Source organism: Rhincodon typus, chromosome 13 (genome assembly GCF_021869965.1).
Source record: "Rhincodon typus isolate 14 chromosome 13, sRhiTyp1.1, whole genome shotgun sequence".
In the NCBI taxonomy this organism is placed as follows: domain Eukaryota; kingdom Metazoa; phylum Chordata; class Chondrichthyes; order Orectolobiformes; family Rhincodontidae; genus Rhincodon; species Rhincodon typus.
In genome coordinates, this window is record NC_063344.1 from 66,640,614 (window position 1) to 66,650,347 (window position 9,734).

At 44.3% G+C, this 9,734-nt stretch overlaps 1 protein-coding gene across 1 annotated transcript in view; it reads right to left on the reverse strand.

Annotated features, from left to right (window-relative positions):
- Positions 1 to 9,734, reverse strand: part of LOC109914753 (cilium assembly protein DZIP1L-like) — a 95,085-nt gene that overhangs the window by 14,473 nt on the left and 70,878 nt on the right. The window lies entirely within an intron of this gene.

The following is a 9,734-nucleotide window of genomic DNA, read 5'->3' on the forward strand; positions in this document are numbered from 1 at the left end:
ACTTTATTTCAGGCAACCCCTTCCCAAGCTGGGGTTAAACACTTACTAATGATACAACTTTCGGAATCTGACCAAAACTATTTGATATGGACCATATCCTCCAATCATTAGCAATAAATTCTTAGCATATAGAGCCCACATTAGTGTGGATGATAATTTACAGTTTGACTTATCTGCCAACATTTTAAGAACCACTTCATCCCTTACTGCATTGCTCATTTCACATACTCCATTGTTAAAAGGGCTTTCTGGTGTCTAATTCAAAACTATTAAGCTTATATTTGTTTACAAATCTCTGAATTCATCATCTGGAAATTCCCCTCTCCTTGCCAATTATCAGTTAGCAATTTTGCTAGTGAGCCAAGTCCGATCCCATCCACTTTTCCATTATCCTGTCCACATTTTTTTTGCCTTAACTATGTGTTATTGTTTTCTGACAAAATCTGGTTACAAAAATCTACAAAACGTAAAATGACAATGTTTCTTTCTCTATGCCATACCTTTAAATCCATGGCCACTAACTCATTAGAGTCTCTTGCTAAGGGTAGACTTCGATAATGTCCTTCAATACTTCTTACAAATCTCACATCTATCACATCTCTTCTATGAGTTTATCGTACACCCCATCGCTCATGCATCCTTTCCTAAAATTTTTAACCTTTTAGAGGACAGATAGGCATGCTACCTGTGTAATTTTAACAAAACTGACTTTTTTGTATTCTAAATTTCAAGCCCTAAAATCAACAACTCTTAATTTCTTTAGTGGAGAGGTTACATTCTATTAAAGAAATACAGGAGCGTCTTGATTGTGTAAATTGCAGATTCACAGATTTTCCAGGTACAATAGCTTTGTCATTTACCATATGCTGTTTCATGCATATTTTCATCATCAGTGGCCTAATTAACAGTGGCATTTCATTGGGCACTAATCTATAATAATAAAATGATCAGTCTGTTGAAAGATTGCAGTATGTTATCATCTCAAAACTGGTGGAACTCTCACATTCCTTCACGTCATTCAGATCCATGTTACTCAGAGTCGAGGTAGCATCTTTGCCAATCTATTCTGCACACGCAGTATTTGGCCAATAAGACCATAAGAAATAGGAACAGGAGTAGGCCATTTGGCCCCTTAAGCCTGTTCTGCCATTCACTAGAATCATAGCTGAACTCACATTCCTGACATTGACTTTCCTGTCCTTTGTCCATAACCCTCAATTCCCCGAGCGATCAAGAATCTATCTCAGCCTTAAAGAACTCTGACCCCACAGTACTCTATAAAAGGAGTTCCAAAGACACTCAACTCTCTGACAGCCTTCCAAATGCCTCCGGTTCCACTTCAGGCCTGACTCCATCCTGCCCCAGCTCCCCCCCCCACCCCGTTCCCCCCCAACCCCCCAACCCCCCCCCCCCCCCCCCCCCCCCCCACCCCCCCCCCCCAAAAGGACATCACTATATGGGGGGACCTCTTTTAAATGAACCAGGTCTGTCAGGTCAGGAGGTTTGACCTTCCCTGGACATAAATCCAGCCTTAACAGCGCAATTGCAAAGACTGCTTCTGGATGGAAGCACAGCATGTTGCTCGGAGTGGCATGGTGCCTCAGTGGTTAGCACTGCTGCCTTGCAGCACCAGTGTTCGATTCCAGCCATGCAACGGTCTGTGTGGGGTTTGCATGTTTTCCCCGTGTCTGCGTGGGTTTCCTCCGGTTTCCTCCCACAGTCCAAAGATGCGCAGGTTAGGTGGATTGGCCATGCTAAGTTGCCCACAGAGTCCAGGGACGTGCAGGCTGGGTGAATTAGCCATGGGAAATGTGGGGCTATGGGGTTAGGATGGGATGTTCTTTGAGTGGGGAGAGGGGTCAATGCAGAATTGTTGGGCCAAATTCTATAATTCCAATGTGCTAACTGGGATGAGGGCAATCTATTAGATGGACTCATTGCAGATGGACACTGGTGGGGATAGGGGAGTGGCACATGAAGAGATAAGGCTGCAGCAAGAATGCAGGTTTTTAACATTTATTCTTTCATGGGATCTGGGTGTCACATGCAAGGCCAGCATTTCTTGCCCATCCCTAATTGCCCCTCAAACTAGGTGGCTTACTGAGCCAGAGGACAGTTAAGAGTCAACCGCATTGCTGTGGGTCTAGAGTCATGGCTGAGGATGGCAGATTTCCGTCCCCCTTGGACAGGTAGGGTTTTACACCAATCAATGTCATGGTTAGCACTGAGACCAGATTTCAATTCCAGGTTTATTGCTATTGCTGGAAGCTCCTGGTGTCGGGCTATGGCACATCCATCTGCCTTTTGTGATCCTCTCACATGCCACTGTTCCTCATTTGTGATGGCTCTGTGGGATCCATCATCCCAGCTGGGCCTAAATCGATCCCTCTTTCTGCTGCTCTCCACTTTGCCCTCTAGAAGAGAGCCCTTAACTTTGATCAAATGACCAAATATTGACATTTTCTACTGTGGAAGTTACCTCTTATTATTTATTAAAAGAATACTTAATTGGTCATATTTAAATTTTATCAGCTGCCATGGTGAGATTTGAACCCATGCAACCCCCCCGCAAGCATTTCACTAGGCCTCTGAGTAACAACACAGTGATATTACCACTCCACCACCATCACTACACTTAGCGAAGGAAGGGAGATAGTCACTCGTGTTCATGTATAATGACGTTAACTGTGACTCAAGTATATTTTAGGAGGATGGTGGCACATTGGGATTGTCATTGGACGAACGATCCAGAGATTTAAGCTCTTACTGTGAATGAATAAAGGAAAAGAAAGTGACTGACAAGGCAACACCTTTGAGAGCATCAAAAGCAGTCTTGTCTGAGGTATTATTGCTTTTTACCAGCTGTGGACACAAAGCCTGTTCACCTTTATCGCTTGGAAACAGGTTAGAGTGTTTGACTATGATTACCATTCCAAATCTACTGTACTGCCTGGTACCAGGAGGTACAGGTATGTATGTTCACTGCTGCTAAATATAGTCTGTTATTAACAAGAGGCCTGCATTCATGGGCCTGAACATGAAAGGCATTGTTTGTCCCCAACTGAACATCATCATATTTATCTAAGCTCGATTCAAAATTATGCACAGGCCTCAGCTGTGAATAGTTTTCATTTAAGAAAGGCCAAATGATACAGAAATAACAGTGAAAGGTGGAGATAAAAGAAAGGCTGGGGGTGGGGGAAGACTCTGGAAAGTCACTGGGCTGAATCTTACTGAATCTTAAGTGTGACTTGTGTCGAGTGTTTTGGAGAAATTCTCACTGTGAGACCTAGCACAACATATCTTACCAAACCTACCTCATTAACTACCTATCCCACCGCTACGGTGTCCCTCGTGTCTAATTCTATCCCTACCTTACCACGCACCATTCCTGGAATGACTCACCACTCAGCAGACATCCAGTATCCCTTACACTCCCAATCCCTGAAAGGCCAATATGGAACCAGTCGAACGTTTCCAATCTGTCAGTCTCTCACCAGCAATGTCATGGCACAGCAGCCTCAAAGCCGCAATGCTCACAGCACACAGCCAGCACGGCTGACACGCCCTCATATGTATAACCCCATTCTAGAGTCATAGAATTCCTACAGCGTGGAAGCAGGCCATTCGGCCCATCAAGTCCAAACCAATCCTCCAAAGAGCATCCCAACCCCTACATTATCCCTGTAACCCTGCATTCCCCATGGTTAACCCACCTAGCCAGCACATCCTTCGACACTATGGACAATTTAGCATAGCCAATCCAACTAACCTAATGCTCTCACCATCACTGCTGTTTAACCACTGTGTTGACCCGTCTATCACTACATCCCATCTAAATGCCCACTAATTCACTGCTACTCTGTCCCCAGTGCCCACTGGAGACCCGCATCTTGGCATTGTCCATTACGCACAATCAAGCAATTGGACACAACCAAACGTGAGCTTTTATTTACAGCCACAGACAAAATTAACAGAGGGTCAGGTTTACCCCACAACACAAACTAAATCCTGGCATCATGACGAATGACTATTTTACTACTCCATGATGGTCTACTTTACCCAGCTCTCATCCACTGGAACCGGGTGTCAAGAAGGTTCTGTCCACCTTATAGAGCCCAATACAGCTGAGTTCTGTCATGGTTTTACAACAGTTTCTCATTCCCCTTCATAGAAGCCTGCTCCTGTTCCCCCAGTTCCTCAGCATCTATCACATCATCTCATTGCTTGCACCCATTGTGCAGAGCCCAGCTCACCAGGATGTTGCAGTACACTCTGTTTGGACTGTACTGAGGACACAGCTCACCTTACCATGAATGGAACACCTTGCCATTGACGAATTCTGCAGCGTTGTGATACGGTCCTCTCAGTCCCACGTGTGTCCAGTAGATGGCATCCCACCCGGGGGAAGCCAGCAACATTCCCGAATCCTAATGCAGAACTGACCTCATCTACTGAAGCGGTGTGACATTGTACCATTGGACATTGGACGCTGTCCTGATGTATTGTTGGGAGTATAACTGAGAGATTCCACATAGCTCATCCTGGAAGGAGCCAGTCACACAGACAAATCAAAGTGACTACCTTCAGAGCCACTAAGAGAGGATGGACCCCGCACTCCTGCAGCCTCCAGGTCCCGCTCCAGCATCCGGCATAATCCTGTCACTACATCCCAGAAGACACACAGCCTGCACCAATGCTGCATCCCACTCATCCCCAGGAAATAAGAATGAGGCTAAGAGGTCCATGTCGCTCAGATTCCCGTCATCAATTTATTTGGTCTGATTCTTCACTTCAGGATCCACCTGTGACCTTTCATCTCTGGATCCAACAATCTTTCAGCAGGGTATTCAAAATCACAACAGCTCACTTTGTAAAAACGTTGCTCTCGCCTCTCCTCCTCTGGCCAATTGCCTTAAATCACTGTCCTCTGGTTGCTGACCCATCTCCACAATTTCTCTTTACTGGCTCTATCAGAACACAGTGAGAGTGTGAAGACTGCCAATAAATCATCCTTTAACCTTCCCAGCTGTAAAAACCGCTATCCTAATTTCTCCAGTCTCTCCACATACCTCACATGATGCGAACCAGGTATTATTCCATAGATCGCTGTTGCCTTGACAACGTTAAATTGGGCCTTCAGGATTGGATGCACATCACCTATCCAGTTTTTTTCATAAATGCTTTGCATAACATCCTTCCTTTTGTACTCTCTGCTTGTAATCATAAAGCCAATGATCTCTTTATTTTTCACAACCTTCTGCATTCTCCCTGCTAGGATGTGAGTATGTATGTGTCCTGTTCCTCCACTTCCTGTGTAACTTAGCCATTTAGTGTACATTTCCCCTCCTCATTCTTGCTACCAAGCTGCCTCAGGAGCCTTTAATTTTGAACCAAGAGTTATCAGGACAGCTACCTCAAAGATAACCCACCAACCAAGCATCCTAATGGTATTGCTTCTTTATCAATTGCTGTCAGCTTTCTTATTATTGTGAAGTTGAGTTATAGAGTCATACAGCATGGAAGGAGACCCTTCAGTCCAAACAGTCCATGCCAACCATAATCCCAAACTAAACTAGTCCCACCTGCCTGCGATTGGCTCATATCCGTCCAGAACTTTCCTATTCATGTACTTATCCAAATGTCTTTTAAAACATTTTAATTGTGCCCACATCCGCCACTTCCTCAGAAAGTTCATTCCACATGTGAACCACTCTCTGTGTAAAAGATTTGCCCCTCATTTCTTTTTTTAATCTTTCTCCTCTCACTTTAAAAATATGTCCCCAGTTGTGAAATCCCCCACCCTATAGAGATAAGACACCTGTCATTCCACTTATCTACACCCTTCATGATTTTATAAACCTTCATAAGGTCACCACGCAACCTCCTACACTCCAATGAAAAAAATCCCAGACTATCCAGCCTCTCCTTATAACTCAAACCCTCCATACCCATCAACGTCCTGGTAAATCTCTTCCGAAACCTCTCCAGCTTAATAATATCATTCCTATAACTGGGTGAGCAGAATTGGACACAGCACTCCAGAAGAGGCCTCACTAACTCTCACTCATGAGACGTGGGCATCATTGGCTGATCCAGAATTTATTGCCCGCCCGTAGTTGCCCTGCGGAAGGTGGTGGTGAGCTGCCTTCTTGAACCACCGCAGCCCCCATGTGTTGTGCTGGTTGTTACATCAATGAGCATTAGATTAAGTGTGGCCACTCACTGAACATAGATATATCACAGGCAGAGGGAAAGAACGTAAAACATGCCCACCTGCCTGCAAGAGAAGACGGAAGAGTCCAGCATCTAACGCCCACTCGCTTGGAAGGTGTGAGAAGCTCATGGACCTCTCTCCCTGACAATGCCCAACCATCAGTGGACATTGTCAGATGGCCACAGTCAGTGAGGGAAGCAGTGGGCAAATTAAAATTGTCTGGGGGCCAGTAAATAACCGAGTACAATGAGATGGCTGGGCACAAAGCAATGGCTGAAGATAACAGGATGGCTAGCTACAACGACAAGGAGACTAACACTGGGCTGGCTGCTCACAGCGAGGCTGCCTGAGACACCCGGAGACAGTGAGATAGTGGCTGGATACAGTGGGACAGCCAGAATAAATTCTTACATTCTGCCTTTCTGAATACCTACCCATTAGCTATACTTTAAGCTTTAAGTTTAACTGTCCTTTTTGTTGTTCATTCACGGACAGTGAGCATCACTGGTAAAGCCAGCACTTACTACCGATGCTTAATTGACTGAGAAGATACTGTTCCCTGACTCCAAGCACTCTGATCGTATTCAGTAGTCTATTGTGTCACACCTTGGAAATGTACTTACAGTGCATACTGCATTCACTCCATCTGTTCACCTTGTTACCTGTTCATCTAATACGAGGTTGGCCTAACTGACTTTACCTTTCAAAGTCTGTGCTGACTATTTATTATTCAGTTTTGTGACTGGATGCAATGAAATGGCTAGAGATAAAGAGGTGACAGAGATCAATGGTCCACAAACTCCATGATATGGCTGCACTGAGATGACTGGGCACAGCAAGCTAACAGAATATTAGGAGCTGACCAGACTGAAGGAGATGATTGGTTAGAATGAGAGTTAGAATATTGGCTACAGTGAGATCACATAGAATTGTATGAGGTACACAGTGCAGAAACAAGTCCCTCAGGCCAAAGTTCACATGCCAATGTTCATATTTTATTTGTGTATCCTCTTATCCTTCATCACGTTGGCTCAATGGTTACCACTGTTGCTTCACAACGCCAGGAATTTAGGTTCGATACCACCCTTGGGCAACTGTCTTTGTGGAGTTTGCACAATCTCCTCATATCCGCATGGGTTTCTGTTGGATGCTCCGGTTTCTTTCCACAGTCCAAAGATGAGCAGGTTAGGTGGATTGGCCATGCTGAATTGGCCATAGAGTCCAGGGATTTGCAGGCTAGGTGGATTAGCCATGGGAAATGCAGGGTTACAGGGATAGGTGGGGAGAAGGGGATAAGTCTGGGTGGGCTGCTGTTTGGAGGGTCGGTGTGGACTCGATGGGCCGAATAACCTACTTCAATGTTGTAAGGATTCTATGATTCTATCTAACTCCGTCACAATTGACTTCCATTCCCTTATCATCTGCTTTCCTAGTTTCTTCCTAAATACTTCTACATTAGTGCATGTGTCCCACATTTTCACTACTCCATGGGTAAAACATTTCTTCTTCCTTGAGGTCCATGTCCATAGGTCCCTCAACGTTGCTACCCAAGTTGATAGGGTTGTAAAGAAGGCGTATGGTGTGTTGGCTTTCATCAGCAAGGGAATTGAGTTTAAGAGCTGTGCGGTTATGCTGCAGCTCTATAAAACTCTGGTTAGACCACACTTGAAATATTGTGTTCAGTTCTGGTCGCCTCATTATAGGAAAGAGGTGGAAGCTTTAGAGACGGTGCAGAGGAGATTTACCAGGATGCTGCCTGGACTGGAGGACAGGTCTTATGAGGAAAGGTTGAGGGAGCTAGGGCTTTTCTCATTGGAGCGAAGAAGGATGAGAGGCGACTTGATAGAGGTGTACAAGGTGATTAGAGACATAGGTAGAATGGATAGCTACAGACTTTTTCCCAGGGCAGAAATGACTATTACGAGGGGGCATAATTTTAAGGTGATTAGAGGAAGGTATAGGGGAGATGTCAGAGGTAGGTTCTTTACAGAGAATGGTGGGTGTGTGGAATGCGCTGCCAGCAGTGGTGGTGGAGTCAGATACATTAGGGACATTTAAGCGACTCTTGGATAGGCACATGGATGATAGTAAAATATAGCGTATGCAGGGTAGTTTGATTTTAGTAGGATAATAGGTCGGCACAACATCGTGGGCCAAAGGGCCAGTACTGTGCAGTACTGTTCTATGTTCTTTGTACTAACTCCTTTTTTGATCTTTTTGATGACTATCTTAAAAGGATGGTCTCTGGTTTCACTCTTCACCACCAATCTTGCTTCAGATAGAAAGCCAAAATTCTCTATTACACAGAAAAATAACAAATTTGCAAACAAAAACAAGATCCTTACTTCTTGGTTTATCATTTTCCTCTTTTGTCTTGAACTGAGATCTCTCCCCAGCTGCTCCTTTGCAGTTGTCTCAAGACGATGGACCTCTCACCTCCATGTAGATAGGCACAGGAGCCTTGGAGACAGTATCTCCAACAATACAGCACTCCCTCAGTACAGCATGCAAGTGCCAGGATAATGTATTAAAATCCCAAAGCCATCCCTTCATCCCATAACCTTTAGATTTAGAGGTGAAAATGCACTGAGTCAGATTGTTCCCCTCAATGTGAACCATGAAAGAAGGGGAAATGTATAAGACAGCACAACACAAGGAAGTTCAGAAAGGTACCAAAACACCACAGATAAATCAAAAACACAAGGAAAGCTATGGCAGAGAGGGAGAACTTTGGATGTAAAACAAGTTCCCTGTTCTTAAGATGTTCAAAAGTGCTTCACACCCAATAAAGCAGCTCTGTATCGTTGCACTGCAGTCATACACAGCAGCTACTTTGTAAATTGCAAGGTCCAACAGTGGAAATGAACTAAATGGTCAGATTGTCAAATTTACATATGAACATTAAAGTTAGTAGCAAAATCATGGCTCATCTAATTGCAATCTCATCTCCATGTTCTTACCTACACTCAGTAACCTTGCTGAACAAGAATCTCTGTCTTAAAAGTATTCAAAGACTTTCTGCTTCCACCACCATTTAAGGAAGAGGGTTCTAAAGACTCATGACTCTCTGAGGGAAAAAGGTTTGCTCATTCTTGTCTTAAATGGACAACATCTGAATACTAATTGGACAAGTGGTTCTGAGATAAATGTTGGTGCTATTGCAGAACCACAGATAACACGGTCATCTATCTGAGGGCTGAGCTGGTGTCTTGGTTTAGGATTTCATTCAAAATACAGTTCCTGCAGCAGAGCAGTATTCCCTTCCTACGGCATTGGAACCTGGATTTCTGACTGAGGCCCCTAGAACAGGACTTGAACCCAGAAATACCTGGCTCAGAGGGCAGGGTCAGCCAAACTGACACATAATTTTTCTGATAATCTAGCACAGCTTTGTCTGTCAGAGGCAAAATACATTAGGTGAGTAAGAGACGGAAGTTGCTGAATTTTCCCAGAAACAAAAGAAATATTTCAGAGATCTGAAGACTTGGTCTAAGTTTCACCCTATATCTAATGAAAA